The sequence below is a fragment of the Schistocerca gregaria genome, chromosome 3, assembly GCF_023897955.1.
Source record: "Schistocerca gregaria isolate iqSchGreg1 chromosome 3, iqSchGreg1.2, whole genome shotgun sequence".
Lineage (NCBI taxonomy): Eukaryota > Metazoa > Arthropoda > Insecta > Orthoptera > Acrididae > Schistocerca > Schistocerca gregaria.
Window position 1 is genome coordinate 18,042,022 of NC_064922.1, and position 17,779 is coordinate 18,059,800.

At 49.0% G+C, this 17,779-nt stretch overlaps 1 non-coding gene across 1 annotated transcript; it reads left to right on the forward strand.

Moving 5' to 3' along the window:
• Window positions 1-1,061: 1,061 nt before the first annotated feature.
• On the forward strand, window positions 1,062-1,134 carry Trnaa-cgc (transfer RNA alanine (anticodon CGC)). The gene has a single exon. It is a non-coding gene; the product is annotated as a tRNA-Ala (tRNA).
• Window positions 1,135-17,779: the final 16,645 nt, after the last annotated feature.

The following is a 17,779-nucleotide window of genomic DNA, read 5'->3' on the forward strand; positions in this document are numbered from 1 at the left end:
GGTAGAGCGCTCGCTTAGTATGCGAGAGGTACTGGGATGAATACCCAGTCCCCCCAGAATTTTTAACACACCTACATGCGCACCTTGCCATGCAAGTGGAATAATTCTCAGCCTGCAGATGTGTCTAGGAAGATACAAGCGAATGATTAGCATCCACAATTGGCAAGCGTGCTGTTATTAGTGCGCGAGAAGCACCCTCCTCCCACGCCTACACTTTATTTAGAAACAGTACAAGTGTTCCCGTAAGATTCTCAAGCCTATGTCGGAAAGATCTGCCTTGCGCCGAGTTCACGTAAATCCCACTGCACATTCCTATTCTTTGCGTGCAGTCGGCTGCTACTGGTGTTGCTAGTTGTGACTGCTGATAACAGATGCCGTAGCAATCAATTCATGGAGTGAGTTGTATGTTTTGCGATAGTCTGTCTCTGACAAGCAAGCACAGGTGACATAGGTGCGAACACAGGAAGCTAGCAGACCCTCGCTGCCTGCAGACACCGAGCAGCCACCCTAGGAGGGCGGCCTAAGCCGTAGGCAAAATGTGCTCATTCGCTTTGGTGCGACGTCGATCTATAAATAATGCTGTCACTAGCGTGAGCGTCGTGGAAAGTCGGAAAAGTCGGCTGCGTGGGTGAGTGCCAAGTTTGGGGAGCGTTTTGTAGTATGCGCAGTGCAATGGAGACGTGGAAACTTGTTGTGGCCCAGTGTTTTGCAGTTGGACGACAAGATTGGTACACAGTAGTAAAGAGCGAGGCACTGAGTTGGCATGAATAATGGAGTGCACAATGGGGCTCGAGATGTGTTTGTTACCTCAGGTGCTGTATGATTGTCGACAAGGAGTGAAAACGGAGCAATTTGTGACGGCTCTTTCAATTTAAGACGTTAAAAACAGACGGAATTTGCATTTGTAATACCAGAGCATCGAAACTACTTGGAACTTTTGTGTATATGAACGTGTCCGCGCCTTTGTACTCTGCTGCCTTCACCGCTACAAACCAACCAACCATCGTGTCCGTGCGCATCAGAGTCGCAAAGAATGGGGAATAGCGCAGTTTGGTCGTGCCTGGGGCGTAGCTCAGTTGGTAGAGCGTTCGCTTCGCATGTGAAAGGTGCAGGGTTCAAGCCGCGGCGCCTCAATTTTTTGTGGTCAGTGCATTGTAAGTGTTGGTTGCGGCGAACCTAAAGGCACGCAAGATGTTGCAAACCCAGCGTCACAGACTGATATGATGTATACTGACGTAAGGAGAGCAAGATGTAAGTGTGGGGACCGGCTGTTATCGAGGTGTCATCGATTGCAGATCTGTCTTAGGTATCACGGCTTAACCTCATTGAAGTCTAGAGGGTGGACAACACGTTCGTCTTAATCAGAGCGGTGTCCGAACTCTATTTTCAACGTTATACGTGCCACTTTCATTGTGGCCAACTACGATTCGATACAGAATGCACGAAACCTGAAAGACACCCTAACGGATACATAGAGATTAGTGTTTGTCTGCTGAATAATGGGAGTGCAGGGGTCTGCGTCGTCTATATGGCTGTATGTAGTACCATTAGTCTTCGTGGGGGGCGGGCGTAGCTCAGATGGTAGAGCGCTCGCTTAGTATGCGAGAGGTACTGGGATGAATACCCAGTCCCCCCAGAATTTTTAACACACCTACATGCGCACCTTGCCATGCAAGTGGAATAATTCTCAGCCTGCAGATGTGTCTAGGAAGATACAAGCGAATGATTAGCATCCACAATTGGCAAGCGTGCTGTTATTAGTGCGCGAGAAGCACCCTCCTCCCACGCCTACACTTTATTTAGAAACAGTACAAGTGTTCGAGTAAGATTCTCAAGCCTATGTCGGAAAGATCTGCCTTGCGCCGAGTTCACGTAAATCCCACTGCACATTCCTATTCTTTGCGTGCAGTCGGCTGCTACTGGTGTTGCTAGTTGTGACTGCTGATAACAGATGCCGTAGCAATCAATTCATGGAGTGAGTTGTATGTTTTGCGATAGTCTGTCTCTGACAAGCAAGCACAGGTGACATAGGTGCGAACACAGGAAGCTAGCAGACCCTCGCTGCCTGCAGACACCGAGCAGCCACCCTAGGAGGGCGGCCTAAGCCGTAGGCAAAATGTGCTCATTCGCTTTGGTGCGACGTCGATCTATAAATAATGCTGTCACTAGCGTGAGCGTCGTGGAAAGTCGGAAAAGTCGGCTGCGTGGGTGAGTGCCAAGTTTGGGGAGCGTTTTGTAGTATGCGCAGTGCAATGGAGACGCGGAAACTTGTTGTGGCCCAGTGTTTTGCAGTTGGACGACAAGATTGGTACACAGTAGTAAAGAGCGAGGCACTGAGTTGGCATGAATAATGGAGTGCACAATGGGGCTCGAGATGTGTTTGTTACCTCAGGTGCTGTATGATTGTCGACAAGGAGTGAAAACGGAGCAATTTGTGACGGCTCTTTCAATTTAAGACGTTAAAAACAGACGGAATTTGCATTTGTAATACCAGAGCATCGAAACTACTTGGAACTTTTGTGTATATGAACGTGTCCGCGCCTTTGTACTCTGCTGCCTTCACCGCTACAAACCAACCAACCATCGTGTCCGTGCGCATCAGAGTCGCAAAGAATGGGGAATAGCGCAGTTTGGTCGTGCCTGGGGCGTAGCTCAGTTGGTAGGGCGTTCGCTTCGCATGTGAAAGTTGCAGGGATCAAGCCGCGGCGCCTCAATTTTTTGTGGTCAGTGCATTGTAAGTGTTGGTTGCGGCGAACCTAAAGGCACGCAAGATGTTGCAAAGGCAGCGTCACAGACTGATATGATGTATGCTGACGTAAGGAGAGCAAGATGTAAGTGTGGGGACCGGCTGTTATCGAGGTGTCATCGATTGCCGATCTGTCTTAGGTATCACGGCTTAACCTCATTGAAGTCTAGAGGGTGGACAACACGTTCGTCTTACTCAGAGCGGTGTCCGAACTCTATTTTCAACGTTATACGTGCCACTTTCATTGTGGCCAACTACGATTCGATACAGAATGCACGAAACCTGAAAGACACCTTAACGGATACATAGAGAGTAGTGTTTGTCTGCTGAATAATGGGAGTGCAAGGGTCTGTGTCGTCTATATGGCTGTATGTAGCACCATTAGTCTTCGTGGGGGGCGGGCGTAGCTCAGATGGTAGAGCGCTCACTTAGTATGCGAGAGGTACTGGGATCAATACCCAGTGCCTCCAGAATTTTTAACACACCTACATGCGCACCTTGCCATGCAAGTGGAATAATTCTCAGCCTGCAGATGTGTCTAGGAAGATACAAGCGAATGATTAGCATCCACAATTGGCAAGCGTATTGTTATTAGTGCGCGGGAAGCACCCTCCTCCCACGCCTACACTTTATTTAGAAACAGTACAAGTGTTCCCGTAAGATTCTCAAGCCTATGTCGGAAAGATCTGCCTTGCGCCGAGTTCACGTAAATCCCACTGCACATTCCTATTCTTTGCGTGCAGTCGGCTGCTACTGGTGTTGCTAGTTGTGACTGCTGATAACAGATGCCGTAGCAATCAATTCATGGAGTGAGTTGTATGTTTTGCGATAGTCTGTCTCTGACAAGCAAGCACAGGTGACATAGGTGCGAACACAGGAAGCTAGCAGACCCTCGCCGCCTGCAGACACCGAGCAGCCACACTAGGAGGGCGGCCTAAGCCTTAGGCAAAATGTGCTCATTCGCTTTGGCGCGACGTCGAACTATAAATAACGCTGTCACTAGCGTGAGCGTCGTGGAAAGTCGGAAAAGTCGGCTGCGTGGGTGAGTGCCAAGTTTGGCGAGCGTTTTGTAGTATGCGCAGTGCAATGGAGACGCGGAAACTTGTTGTGGCCCAGTGTTTTGCAGTTGGACGACAAGATTAGTACACAGTAGTAAAGAGCGAGGCACTGAGTTGGCATGAATAATGGAGTGCACAATGGGGCTCGAGATGTGTTTGTTACCTCAGGTGCTGTATGATTGTCGACAAGGAGTGAAAACGGAGCAATTTGTGACGGCTCTTTCAATTTCAGACGTTAAAAACAGACGGAATTTGCATTTGTAATACCAGAGCATCGAAACTACTTGGAACTTTTGTGTATATGAACGTGTCCGCGCCTTTGTACTCTGCTCCCTTCACCGCTACAAACCAACCAACCATCGTGTCCGTGCGCATCAGAGTCGCAAAGAATGGGGAATAGCGCAGTTTGGTCGTGCATGTGGCGTAGCTCAGTTGGTAGAGCGTTCGCTTCGCATGTGAAAGGTGCAGGGTTCAAGCCGCGGCGCCTCCATTTTTTGTGGTCAGTGCATGGTAAGTGTTGGTCGTGGGGAACCTAAAGGCGCGCAAGATGTTGCAAAGCCACCGTCACAGACTGATATGATGTATACTGACGTAAGGAGAGCAAGATGTAAGTGTGGGGACCGGCTGTTATTGAGGTGTCATCGAGTGCAGATCTGTCTTAGGTATCACGGCTTAACCTCATTGAAGTCTAGAGGGTGGACAACACGTTCCTCTTACTCAGAGCGGTGTCCGAACTCTATTTTCAACGTTATACGTGCTACTTTCATTGTGGCCAACTACAATTCGATACAGAATCCACGAAAACTGAAAGACACCCTAACGGATACATAGAGACTAGTGTTTGTCTGCTGAATAATGGGAGTGCAAGGCTCTGTGTCGTCTATATGGCTGTATGTAGCACCATTAGTCTTCGGGGGGGCGGGCGTAGCTCATATGGAAGAGCGCTCGAATAGTATGCGAGAGGTACTGGGATCAATACGCAGTGCCTCCAGAATTTTTAACACACCTACATGCGCACCTTGCCATGCAAGTGGAATAATTCTCAGCCTGCAGATGTGTCTAGGAAGATACAAGCGAATGATTAGCATCCACAATTGGCAAGCGTGCTGTTATTAGTGCGCGGGAAGCACCCTCCTCCCACGCCTACACTTTATTTAGAAACAGTACAAGTGTTTGAGTAAGATTCTCAAGCCTATGTCGGAAAGATCTGCCTTGCGCCGAGTTCACGTAAATCCCACTGCACATTCCTATTCTTTGCGTGCAGTCGGCTGCTACTGGTGTTGCTAGTTGTGACTGCTGATAACAGATGCCGTAGCAATCAATTCATGGAGTGAGTTGTATGTTTTGCGATAGTCTGTCTCTGACAAGCAAGCACAGGTGACATAGGTGCGAACACAGGAAGCTAGCAGACCCTCGCCGCCTGCAGACACCGAGCAGCCACACTAGGAGGGCGGCCTAAGCCGTAGGCAAAATGTGCTCATTCGCTTTGGCGCGACGTCGAACTATAAATAACGCTGTCACTAGCGTGAGCGTCGTGGAAAGTCGGAAAAGTCGGCTGCGTGGGTGAGTGCCAAGTTTGGCGAGCGTTTTGTAGTATGCGCAGTGCAATGGAGACGCGGAAACTTGTTGTGGCCCAGTGTTTTGCAAATGGACGACAAGATTAGTACACAGTAGTAAAGAGCGAGGCACTGAGTTGGCATGAATAATGGAGTGCACAATGGGGCTCGAGATGTGTTTGTTACCTCAGGTGCTGTATGATTGTCGACAAGGAGTGAAAACGGGGCAATTTGTGACGGCTCTTTCAATTTAAGACGTTAAAAACAGACGGAATTTGCATTTGTAATACCAGAGCATCAAAACTACTTGGAACTTTTGTGTATATGAACGTGTCCGCGCCTTTGTACTCTGCTCCCTTCACCGCTACAAACCAACCAACCATCGTGTCCGTGCGCATCAGAGTCGCAAAGAATGGGGAATAGCTCAGTTTGGTCGTGCCTGGGGCGTAGCTCAGTTGTTAGAGCGTTCGCTTCGCATGTGAAAGGTGCAGGCTTCAAGCCGCGGCGGCTCCATTTTTTGTGGTCAGTGCATTGTAAGTGTTGGTCGCGACGAACCTAAAGGCACGCAAGATGCTGCAAAGTCAGCGTCACAGACTGATATGATGTATACTGACGTAAGGAGAGCAAGATGTAAGTGTGGGGACCGGCTGTTATCGAGGTGTCATCGAGTGCAGATCTGTCTTAGGTACCACGGCTTAACCTCATTCAAGTCTAGAGGGTCGACAACACGTTCGTCTTACTCAGAGCGGTGTCCGAACTCTATTTTCAACGTTATACGTGCCACTTTCATTGTGGCCAACTACGATTCGATACAGAATGCACGAAACCTGAAATACACCCTAACGGATACATAGAGAGTAGTGTTTGTCTGCTGAATAATGGGAGTGCAAGGGTCTGTGTCGTCTATATGGCTGTTTGTAGCACCATTAGTCTCTGTGGGGGGCGGGCGTAGCTCAGATGGTAGAGCGCTCGCTTAGTATGCGAGAGGTACTGGGATCAATACCCAGTGCCTCCAGAATTTTTAACACACCTACATGCGCACCTTGCCATGCAAGTGGAATAATTCTCAGCCTGCAGATGTGTCTAGGAAGATACAAGCGAATGATTAGCATCCACAATTGGCAAGCGTGCTGTTATTAGTGCGCGGGAAGCACCCTCCTCCCACGCCTACACTTTATTTAGAAACAGTACAAGTGTTCCCGTAAGATTCTCAAGCCTATGTCGGAAAGATCTGCCTTGCGCCGAGTTCACGTAAATCCCACTGCACATTCCTATTCTTTGCGTGCAGTCGGCTGCTACTGGTGTTGCTAGTTGTGACTGCTGATAACAGATGCCGTAGCAATCAATTCATGGAGTGAGTTGTATGTTTTGCGATAGTCTGTCTCTGACAAGCAAGCACAGGTGACATAGGTGCGAACACAGGAAGCTAGCAGACCCTCGCTGCCTGCAGACACCGAGCAGCCACACTAGGAGGGCGGCCTAAGCCGTAGGCGAAATGTGCTCATTCGCTTTGGCGCGACGTCGAACTATAAATAATGCTGTCACTAGCGTGAGCGTCGTGGAAAGTCGGAAAAGTCGGCTGCGTGGGTGAGTGCCAAGTTTGGGGAGCGTTTTGTAGTATGCGCAGTGCAATGGAGACGCGGAAACTTGTTGTGGCCCAGTGTTTTGCAGTTGGACGACAAGATTGGTACACAGTAGTAAAGAGCGAGGCACTGAGTTGGCATGAATAATGGAGTGCACAATGGGGCTCGAGATGTGTTTGTTACCTCAGGTGCTGTATGATTGTCGACAAGGAGTGAAAACAGAGCAATTTGTGACGGCTCTTTCAATTTAAGACGTTAAAAACAGACGGAATTTGCATTTGTAATACCAGAGCATCGAAACTACTTGGAACTTTTGTGTATATGAACGTGTCCGCGCCATTGTACTCTGCTCCCTTCACCGCTACAAACCAACCAACCATCGTGTCCGTGCGCATCAGAGTCGCAAAGAACGGGGAATAGCGCAGTTTGGTCATTCCTGGGTCGTAGCTCAGTTGGTAGGGCGTTCGCTTCGCATGTGAAAGGTGCAGGCTTCAAGCCGCGGCGCCTCAATTTTTTCTGGTCAGTGCATTGTAAGTGTTTGTCGCGACGAACCTAAAGGCACGCAAGATGTTGCAATGCCAGCGTCACAGACTTATATGATGTATACTGACGTAAGGAAAGCAAGATGTAAGTGTGGGGACCGGCTGTTATCGAGGTGTCATCGAGTGCAGATCTGTCTTAGGTATCACGGCTTAACCTCATTGAAGTCTAGAGGGTGGACAACACGTTCGTCTTACTCAGAGCGGTGTCCGAACTCCATTTTCAACGTTATACGTGCCACTTTCATTGTGGCCAACTACGATTCGATACAGAATGCACGAAACCTGAAAGACACCCTAACGGATACATAGAGAGTAGTGTTTGTCTGCTGAATAATGGGAGTGCAAGGGTCTGTGTCGTCTATATGGCTGTATGTAGCACCATTTGTGTTCGGGGGGGCGGGCGTAGCTCGGATGGTAGAGCGCTCGAATAGTATGCGAGAGGTACTGGGATCAATACCCAGTGCCTCCAAAATTTTTAACACACCTACATGCGCACCTTGCCATGCAAGTGGAATAATTCTCAGCCTGCAGATGTGTCTAGGAAGATACAAGCGAATGATTAGCATCCACAATTGGCAAGCGTGCTGTTATTAGTGCGCGGGAAGCACCCTCCTCCCACGCCTACACTTTATTTAGAAACAGTACAAGTGTTCCCCTAAGATTCTCAAGCCTATGTCGGATAGATCTGCCTTGCGCCGAGTTCACGTAAATCCCACTGCACATTCCTATTCTTTGCGTGCAGTCGGCTGCTACTGGTGTTGCTAGTTGTGACTGCTGATAACAGATGCCGTAGCAATCAATTCATGGAGTGAGTTGTATGTTTTGCGATAGTCTGTCTCTGACAAGCAAGCACAGGTGACATAGGTGCGAACACAGGAAGCTAGCAGACCTTCGCTGCCTGCAGACACCGAGCAGCCACACTAGGAGAGCGGCCTAAGCCGTAGGCAAAATGTGCTCATCCGCTTTGGCGCGACGTCGAACTATAAATAATGCTGTCACTAGCGTGAGCGTCGTGGAAAGTCGGAAAAGTCGGCTGCGTGGGTGAGTGCCAAGTTTGGCGAGCGTTTTGTAGTATGCGCAGTGCAATGGAGACGCGGAAACTTGTTGTGGCCCAGTGTTTTGCAGTTGGACGACAAGATTGGTACACAGTAGTAAAGAGCGAGGCACTGAGTTGGCATGAATAATGGAGTGCACAATGGGGCTCGAGATGTGTTTGTTACCTCAGGTGCTGTATGATTGTCGACAAGGAGTGAAAACGGAGCAATTTGTGACGGCTCTTTCAATTTAAGACGTTAAAAACAGACGGAATTTGCATTTGTAATACCAGAGCATCGAAACTACTTGGAACTTTTGTGTATATGAACGTGTCCGCGCCATTGTACTCTGCTCCCTTCACCGCTACAAACCAACCAACCATCGTGACCGTGCGCATCAGAGTCGCAAAGAATGGGGAATAGCGCAGGTTGGTCATGCCTGGGTCGTAGCTCAGTTGGTAGGGCGTTCGCTTCGCATGTGAAAGGTGCAGGCTTCAAGCCGCGGCGCCTCAATTTTTTCTGGTCAGTGCATTGTAAGTGTTTGTCGCGACGAACCTAAAGGCACGCAAGATGTTGCAAAGCCAGCGTCACAGACTGATATGATGTATACTGACGTAAGGAAAGCAAGATGTAAGTGTGGGGACCGGCTGTTATCGAGGTGTCATCGAGTGCAGATCTGTCTTAGGTATCACGGCTTAACCTCATTGAAGTCTAGAGGGTGGACAACACGTTCGTCTTACTCAGAGCGGTGTCCGAACTCCATTTTCAACGTTATACGTGCCACTTTCATTGTGGCCAACTACGATTCGATACAGAATGCACGAAACCTGAAAGACACCCTAACGGATACATAGAGAGTAGTGTTTGTCTGCCGAATAATGGGAGTGCAAGGGTCTGTGTCGTCTATATGGCTGTATGTAGCACCATTAGTGTTCGGGGGGGCGGGCGTAGCTCAGATGGTAGAGCGCTCGAATAGTATGCGAGAGGTACTGGGATCAATACCCAGTGCCTCCAGAATTTTCAACACACCTACATGCGCACCTTGCCAGGCAAGTGGAATAATTCTCAGCCTGCAGATGTGTCTAGGAAGATACAAGCGAATGATTAGCATCCACAATTGGCAAGCGTGCTGTTATTAGTGCGCGGGAAGCACCCTCCTCCCACGCCTACACTTTATTTAGAAACAGTACAAGTGTTCCCCTAAGATTCTCAAGCCTATGTCGGATAGATCTGCCTTGCGCCGAGTTCACGTAAATCCCACTGCACATTCCTATTCTTTGCGTGCAGTCGGCTGCTACTGGTGTTGCTAGTTGTGACTGCTGATAACAGATGCCGTAGCAATCAATTCATGGAGTGAGTTGTATGTTTTGCGATAGTCTGTCTCTGACAAGCAAGCACAGGTGACATAGGTGCGAACACAGGAAGCTAGCAGACCTTCGCTGCCTGCAGACACCGAGCAGCCACACTAGGAGAGCGGCCTAAGCCGTAGGCAAAATGTGCTCATCCGCTTTGGCGCGACGTCGAACTATAAATAATGCTGTCACTAGCGTGAGCGTCGTGGAAAGTCGGAAAAGTCGGCTGCGTGGGTAAGTGCCAAGTTTGGCGAGCGTTTTGTAGTATGCGCAGTGCAATGGAGACGCGGAAACTTGTTGTGGCCCAGTGTTTTGCAGTTGGACGACAAGATTAGTACATAGTAGTAAAGAGCGAGGCACTGAGTTGGCATGAATAATGGAGTGCACAATGGGGCTCGAGATGTGTTTGTTACCTCAGGTGCTGTATGATTGTCGACAAGGAGTGAAAACGGAGCAATTTGTGACGGCTCTTTCAATTTCAGACGTTAAAAACAGACGGAATTTGCATTTGTAATACCAGAGCATCGAAACTACTTGGAACTTTTGTGTATATGAACGTGTCCGCGCCTTTGTACTCTGCTCCCTTCACCGCTACAAACCAACCAACCATCGTGTCCGTGCGCATCAGAGTCGCAAAGAATGGGGAATAGCTCAGTTTGGTCGTGCCTGGGGCGTAGCTCAGTTGGTAGAGCGTTCGCTTCGCATGTGAAAGGTGCAGGCTTCAAGCCGCGGCGGCTCCATTTTTTGTGGTCAGTGCATTGTAAGTGTTGGTCGCGACGAACCTAAAGGCACGCAAGATGTTGCAAAGTCAGCGTCACAGACTGATATGATGTATACTGACGTAAGGAGAGCAAGATGTAAGTGTGGGGACCGGCTGTTATCGAGGTGTCATCGAGTGCAGATCTGTCTTAGGTATCACGGCTTAACCTCATTGAAGTCTAGAGGGTGGACAACACGTTCGTCTTACTCAGAGCGGTGTCCGAACTCCATTTTCAACGTTATACGTGCCACTTTCATTGTGGCCAACTACGATTCGATACAGAATGCACGAAACCTGAAAGACACCCTAACGGATACATAGAGAGTAGTGTTTGTCTGCTGAATAATGGGAGTGCAAGGGTCTGTGTCGTCTATATGGCTGTATGTAGCACCATTTGTGTTCGGGGGGGCGGGCGTAGCTCGGATGGTAGAGCGCTCGAATAGTATGCGAGAGGTACTGGGATCAATACCCAGTGCCTCCAGAATTTTTAACACACCTACATGCGCACCTTGCCATGCAAGTGGAATAATTCTCAGCCTGCAGATGTGTCTAGGAAGATACAAGCGAATGATTAGCATCCACAATTGGCAAGCGTGCTGTTATTAGTGCGCGGGAAGCACCCTCCTCCCACGCCTACACTTTATTTAGAAACAGTACAAGTGTTCCCCTAAGATTCTCAAGCCTATGTCGGATAGATCTGCCTTGCGCCGAGTTCACGTAAATCCCACTGCACATTCCTATTCTTTGCGTGCAGTCGGCTGCTACTGGTGTTGCTAGTTGTGACTGCTGATAACAGATGCCGTAGCAATCAATTCATGGAGTGAGTTGTATGTTTTGCGATAGTCTGTCTCTGACAAGCAAGCACAGGTGACATAGGTGCGAACACAGGAAGCTAGCAGACCTTCGCTGCCTGCAGACACCGAGCAGCCACACTAGGAGAGCGGCCTAAGCCGTAGGCAAAATGTGCTCATTCGCTTTGGCGCGACGTCGAACTATAAATAATGCTGTCACTAGCGTGAGCGTCGTGGAAAGTCGGAAAAGTCGGCTGCGTGGGTGAGTGCCAAGTTTGGCGAGCGTTTTGTAGTATGCGCAGTGCAATGGAGACGCGGAAACTTGTTGTGGCCCAGTGTTTTGCAGTTGGACGACAAGATTGGTACACAGTAGTAAAGAGCGAGGCACTGAGTTGGCATGAATAGTGGAGTGCACAATGGGGCTCGAGATGTGTTTGTTACCTCAGGTGCTGTATGATTGTCGACAAGGAGTGAAAACGGAGCAATTTGTGACGGCTCTTTCAATTTAAGACGTTAAAAACAGACGGAATTTGCATTTGTAATACCAGAGCATCGAAACTACTTGGAACTTTTGTGTATATGAACGTGTCCGCGCCATTGTACTCTGCTCCCTTCACCGCTACAAACCAACCAACCATCGTGACCGTGCGCATCAGAGTCGCAAAGAATGGGGAATAGCGCAGGTTGGTCATGCCTGGGTCGTAGCTCAGTTGGTAGGGCGTTCGCTTCGCATGTGAAAGGTGCAGGCTTCAAGCCGCGGCGCCTCAATTTTTTCTGGTCAGTGCATTGTAAGTGTTTGTCGCGACGAACCTAAAGGCACGCAAGATGTTGCAAAGCCAGCGTCACAGACTGATATGATGTATACTGACGTAAGGAAAGCAAGATGTAAGTGTGGGGACCGGCTGTTATCGAGGTGTCATCGAGTGCAGATCTGTCTTAGGTATCACGGCTTAACCTCATTGAAGTCTAGAGGGTGGACAACACGTTCGTCTTACTCAGAGCGGTGTCCGAACTCCATTTTCAACGTTATAAGTGCCACTTTCATTGTGGCCAACTACGATTCGATACAGAATGCACGAAACCTGAAAGACACCCTAACGGATACATAGAGAGTAGTGTTTGTCTGCCGAATAATGGGAGTGCAAGGGTCTGTGTCGTCTATATGGCTGTATGTAGCACCATTAGTGTTCGGGGGGGCGGGCGTAGCTCAGATGGTAGAGCGCTCGAATAGTATGCGAGAGGTACTGGGATCAATACCCAGTGCCTCCAGAATTTTCAACACACCTACATGCGCACCTTGCCATGCAAGTGGAATAATTCTCAGCCTGCAGATGTGTCTAGGAAGATACAAGCGAATGATTAGCATCCACAATTGGCAAGCGTGCTGTTATTAGTGCGCGGGAAGCACCCTCCTCCCACGCCTACACTTTATTTAGAAACAGTACAAGTGTTCCCCTAAGATTCTCAAGCCTATGTCGGATAGATCTGCCTTGCGCCGAGTTCACGTAAATCCCACTGCACATTCCTATTCTTTGCGTGCAGTCGGCTGCTACTGGTGTTGCTAGTTGTGACTGCTGATAACAGATGCAGTAGCAATCAATTCATGGAGTGAGTTGTATGATTTGCGATAGTCTGTCTCTGACAAGCAAGCACAGGTGACATAGGTGCGAACACAGGAAGCTAGCAGACCTTCGCTGCCTGCAGACACCGAGCAGCCACACTAGGAGAGCGGCCTAAGCCGTAGGCAAAATGTGCTCATCCGCTTTGGCGCGACGTCGAACTATAAATAATGCTGTCACTAGCGTGAGCGTCGTGGAAAGTCGGAAAAGTCGGCTGCGTGGGTAAGTGCCAAGTTTGGCGAGCGTTTTGTAGTATGCGCAGTGCAATGGAGACGCGGAAACTTGTTGTGGCCCAGTGTTTTGCAGTTGGACGACAAGATTAGTACATAGTAGTAAAGAGCGAGGCACTGAGTTGGCATGAATAATGGAGTGCACAATGGGGCTCGAGATGTGTTTGTTACCTCAGGTGCTGTATGATTGTCGACAAGGAGTGAAAACGGAGCAATTTGTGACGGCTCTTTCAATTTCAGACGTTAAAAACAGATGGAATTTGCATTTGTAATACCAGAGCATCGAAACTACTTGGAACTTTTGTGTATATGAACGTGTCCGCGCCTTTGTACTCTGCTCCCTTCACCGCTACAAACCAACCAACCATCGTGTCCGTGCGCATCAGAGTCGCAAAGAATGGGGAATAGCTCAGTTTGGTCGTGCCTGGGGCGTAGCTCAGTTGGTAGAGCGTTCGCTTCGCATGTGAAAGGTGCAGGCTTCAAGCCGCTGCGGCTCCATTTTTTGTGGTCAGTGCATTGTAAGTGTTGGTCGCGACGAACCTAAAGGCACGCAAGATGTTGCAAAGTCAGCGTCACAGACTGATATGATGTATACTGACGTAAGGAGAGCAAGATGTAAGTGTGGGGACCGGCTGTTATCGAGGTGTCATCGAGTGCAGATCTGTCTTAGGTACCACGGCTTAACCTCATTCAAGTCTAGAGGGTGGACAACACGTTCGTCTTACTCAGAGCGGTGTCCGAACTCTATTTTCAACGTTATACGTGCCACTTTCATTGTGGCCAACTACGATTCGATACAGAATGCACGAAACCTGAAATACACCCTAACGGATACATAGAGAGTAGTGTTTGTCTGCTGAATAATGGGAGTGCAAGGGTCTGTGTCGTCTATATGGCTGTTTGTAGCACCATTTGTGTTCGGGGGGGCGGGCGTAGCTCATATGGTAGAGCGCTCGCTTAGTATGCGAGAGGTACTGGGATCAATACCCAGTGCCTCCAGAATTTTTAACACACCTACATGCGCACCTTGCCATGCAAGTGGAATAATTCTCAGCCTGCAGATGTGTCTAGGAAGATACAAGCGAATGATTAGCATCCACAATTGGCAAGCGTGATGTTATTAGTGCGCGGGAAGCACCCTCCTCCCACGCCTACACTTTATTTAGAAACAGTACAAGTGTTCCCGTAAGATTCTCAAGCCTATGTCGGAAAGATCTGCCTTGCGCCGAGTTCACGTAAATCCCACTGCACATTCCTATTCTTTGCGTGCAGTCGGCTGCTACTGGTGTTGCTAGTTGTGACTGCTGATAACAGATGCCGTAGCAATCAATTCATGGAGTGAGTTGTATGTTTTGCGATAGTCTGTCTCTGACAAGCAAGCACAGGTGACATAGGTGCGAACACAGGAAGCTAGCAGACCCTCGCTGCCTGCAGACACCGAGCAGCCACACTAGGAGGGCGGCCTAAGCCGTAGGCGAAATGTGCTCATTCGCTTTGGCGCGACGTCGAACTATAAATAATGCTGTCACTAGCGTGAGCGTCGTGGAAAGTCGGAAAAGTCGGCTGCGTGGGTGAGTGCAAAGTTTGGGGAGCGTTTTGTAGTATGCGCAGTGCAATGGAGACGCGGAAACTTGTTGTGGCCCAGTGTTTTGCAGTTGGACGACAAGATTGGTACACAGTAGTAAAGAGCGAGGCACTGAGTTGGCATGAATAATGGAGTGCACAATGGGGCTCGAGATGTGTTTGTTACCTCAGGTGCTGTATGATTGTCGACAAGGAGTGAAAACGGAGCAATTTGTGACGGCTCTTTCAATTTAAGACGTTAAAAACAGACGGAATTTGCATTTGTAATACCAGAGCATCGAAACTACTTGGAACTTTTGTGTATATGAACGTGTCCGCGCCATTGTACTCTGCTCCCTTCACCGCTACAAACCAACCAACCATCGTGTCCGTGCGCATCAGAGTCGCAAAGAATGGGGAATAGCGCAATTTGGTCATGCCTGGGTCGTAGCTCAGTTGGTAGGGCGTTCGCTTCGCATGTGAAAGGTGCAGGCTTCAAGCCGCGGCGCCTCAATTTTTTCTGGTCAGTGCATTGTAAGTGTTTGTCGCGACGAACCTAAAGGCACGCAAGATGTTGCAAAGCCAGCGTCACAGACTGATATGATGTATACTGACGTAAGGAAAGCAAGATGTAAGTGTGGGGACCGGCTGTTATCGAGGTGTCATCGAGTGCAGATCTGTCTTAGGTATCACGGCTTAACCTCATTGAAGTCTAGAGGGTGGACAACACGTTCGTCTTACTCAGAGCGGTGTCCGAACTCCATTTTCAACGTTATACGTGCCACTTTCATTGTGGCCAACTACGATTCGATACAGAATGCACGAAACCTGAAAGACACCCTAACGGATACATAGAGAGTAGTGTTTGTCTGCTGAATAATGGGAGTGCAAGGGTCTGTGTCGTCTATATGGCTGTATGTAGCACCATTAGTCTTCGTGGGGGGCGGGCGTAGCTCAGATGGTAGAGCGCTCGGTTATTATGCGAGAGGTACTGGGATCAATACCCAGTGCCTCCAGAATTTTTAACACACCTACATGCGCACCTTGCCATGCAAGTGGAATAATTCTCAGCCTGCAGATGTGTCTAGGAAGATACAAGCGAATGATTAGCATCCACAATTGGCAAGCGTGCTGTTATTAGTGCGCGGGAAGCACCCTCCTCCTACGCCTACACTTTATTTAGAAACAGTACAAGTGTTCCCGTAAGATTCTCAAGCCTATGTCGGAAAGATCTGCCCTGCGCCGAGTTCACGTAAATCCCACTGCACATTCCTATTCTTTGCGTGCAGTCGGCTGCTACTGGTGTTGCTAGTTGTGACTGCTGATAACAGATGCCGTAGCAATCAATTCATGGAGTGAGTTGTATGTTTTGCGATAGTCTGTCTCTGACAAGCAAGCACAGGTGACATAGGTGCGAACACAGGAAGCTAGCAGACCCTCGCCGCCTGCAGACACCGAGCAGCCACACTAGGAGGGCGGCCTAAGCCGTAGGCAAAATGTGCTCATTCGCTTTGGCGCGACGTCGAACTATAAATAACGCTGTCACTAGCGTGAGCGTCGTGGAAAGTCGGAAAAGTCGGCTGCGTGGGTGAGTGCCAAGTTTGGCGAGCGTTTTGTAGTATGCGCAGTGCAATGGAGACGCGGAAACTTGTTGTGGCCCAGTGTTTTGCAGTAGGACGACAAGATTAGTACACAGTAGTAAAGAGCGAGGCACTGAGTTGGCATGAATAATGGAGTGCACAATGGGGCTCGAGATGTGTTTGTTACCTCAGGTGCTGTATGATTGTCGACAAGGAGTGAAATCGGAGCAATTTGTGACGGCTCTTTCAATTTAAGACGTTAAAAACAGACGGAATTTGCATTTGTAATACCAGAGCATCGAAACTACTTGGAACTTTTGTGTATATGAACGTGTCCGCGCCTTTGTACTCTGCTCCCTTCACCGCTACAAACCAACCAACCATCGTGTCCGTGCGCATCAGAGTCGCAAAGAATGGGGAATAGCGCAGTTTGATCGTGCCTGCGGCTTAGCTCAGTTGGTAGAGCGTTCGCTTCGCATGTGAAAGGTGCAGCGTTCAAGCTGCGGCGCCTCCATTTTTTGTGGTCAGTGCATGGTAAGTGTTGGTCGCGGCGAACCTAAAGGCTCGCAAGATGTTGCAAAGCCAGCGTCACAGACTGATATGAGGTATACTGACGTAAGGAGAGCAAGATGTAAGTGTGGGGACCGGCTGTTATCGAGGTGTCATCGAGTGCAGATCTGTCTTAGGTATCACGGCTTAACCTCATTGAAGTCTAGAGGGTGGACAACACGTTCGTCTTTCTCAGAGCGGTGTCCGAACTCTATTTTCAACGTTATACGTGCAACTTTCATTGTGGCCAACTACGATTCGATACAGAATGCACGAAACCTGCAAGACACCCTAACGGATACATAGAGAGTAGTGTTTGTCTGCTGAATAATGGGAGTGCAAGGGTCTGTGTCGTCTATATGGCTGTATGTAGCAGCATTAGTCTTCGTGGGGGGCGGGCGTAGCTCAGATGGTAGAGCGCTCGCTTAGTATGCGAGAGGTACTGGGATCAATACCCAATGGCTCCAGAATTTTTAACACACCTACATGCGCACCTTGCCATGCAAGTGGAATAATTCTCAGCCTGCAGATGTGTCTAGGAAGATACAAGCGAATGATTAGCATCCACAATTGGCAAGCGTGCTGTTATTAGTGCGCGGGAAGCACCCTCCTCCCACGCCTACACTTTATTTAGAAACAGTACAAGTGTTCCCGTAAGATTCTCAAGCCTATGTCGGAAAGATCTGCCTTGCGCCGAGTTCACGTAAATCCCACTGCACATTCCTATTCTTTGCGTGCAGTCGGCTGCTACTGGTGTCGCTAGTTGTGACTGCTGATAACAGATGCCGTAGCAATCAATTCATGAAGTGAGTTGTA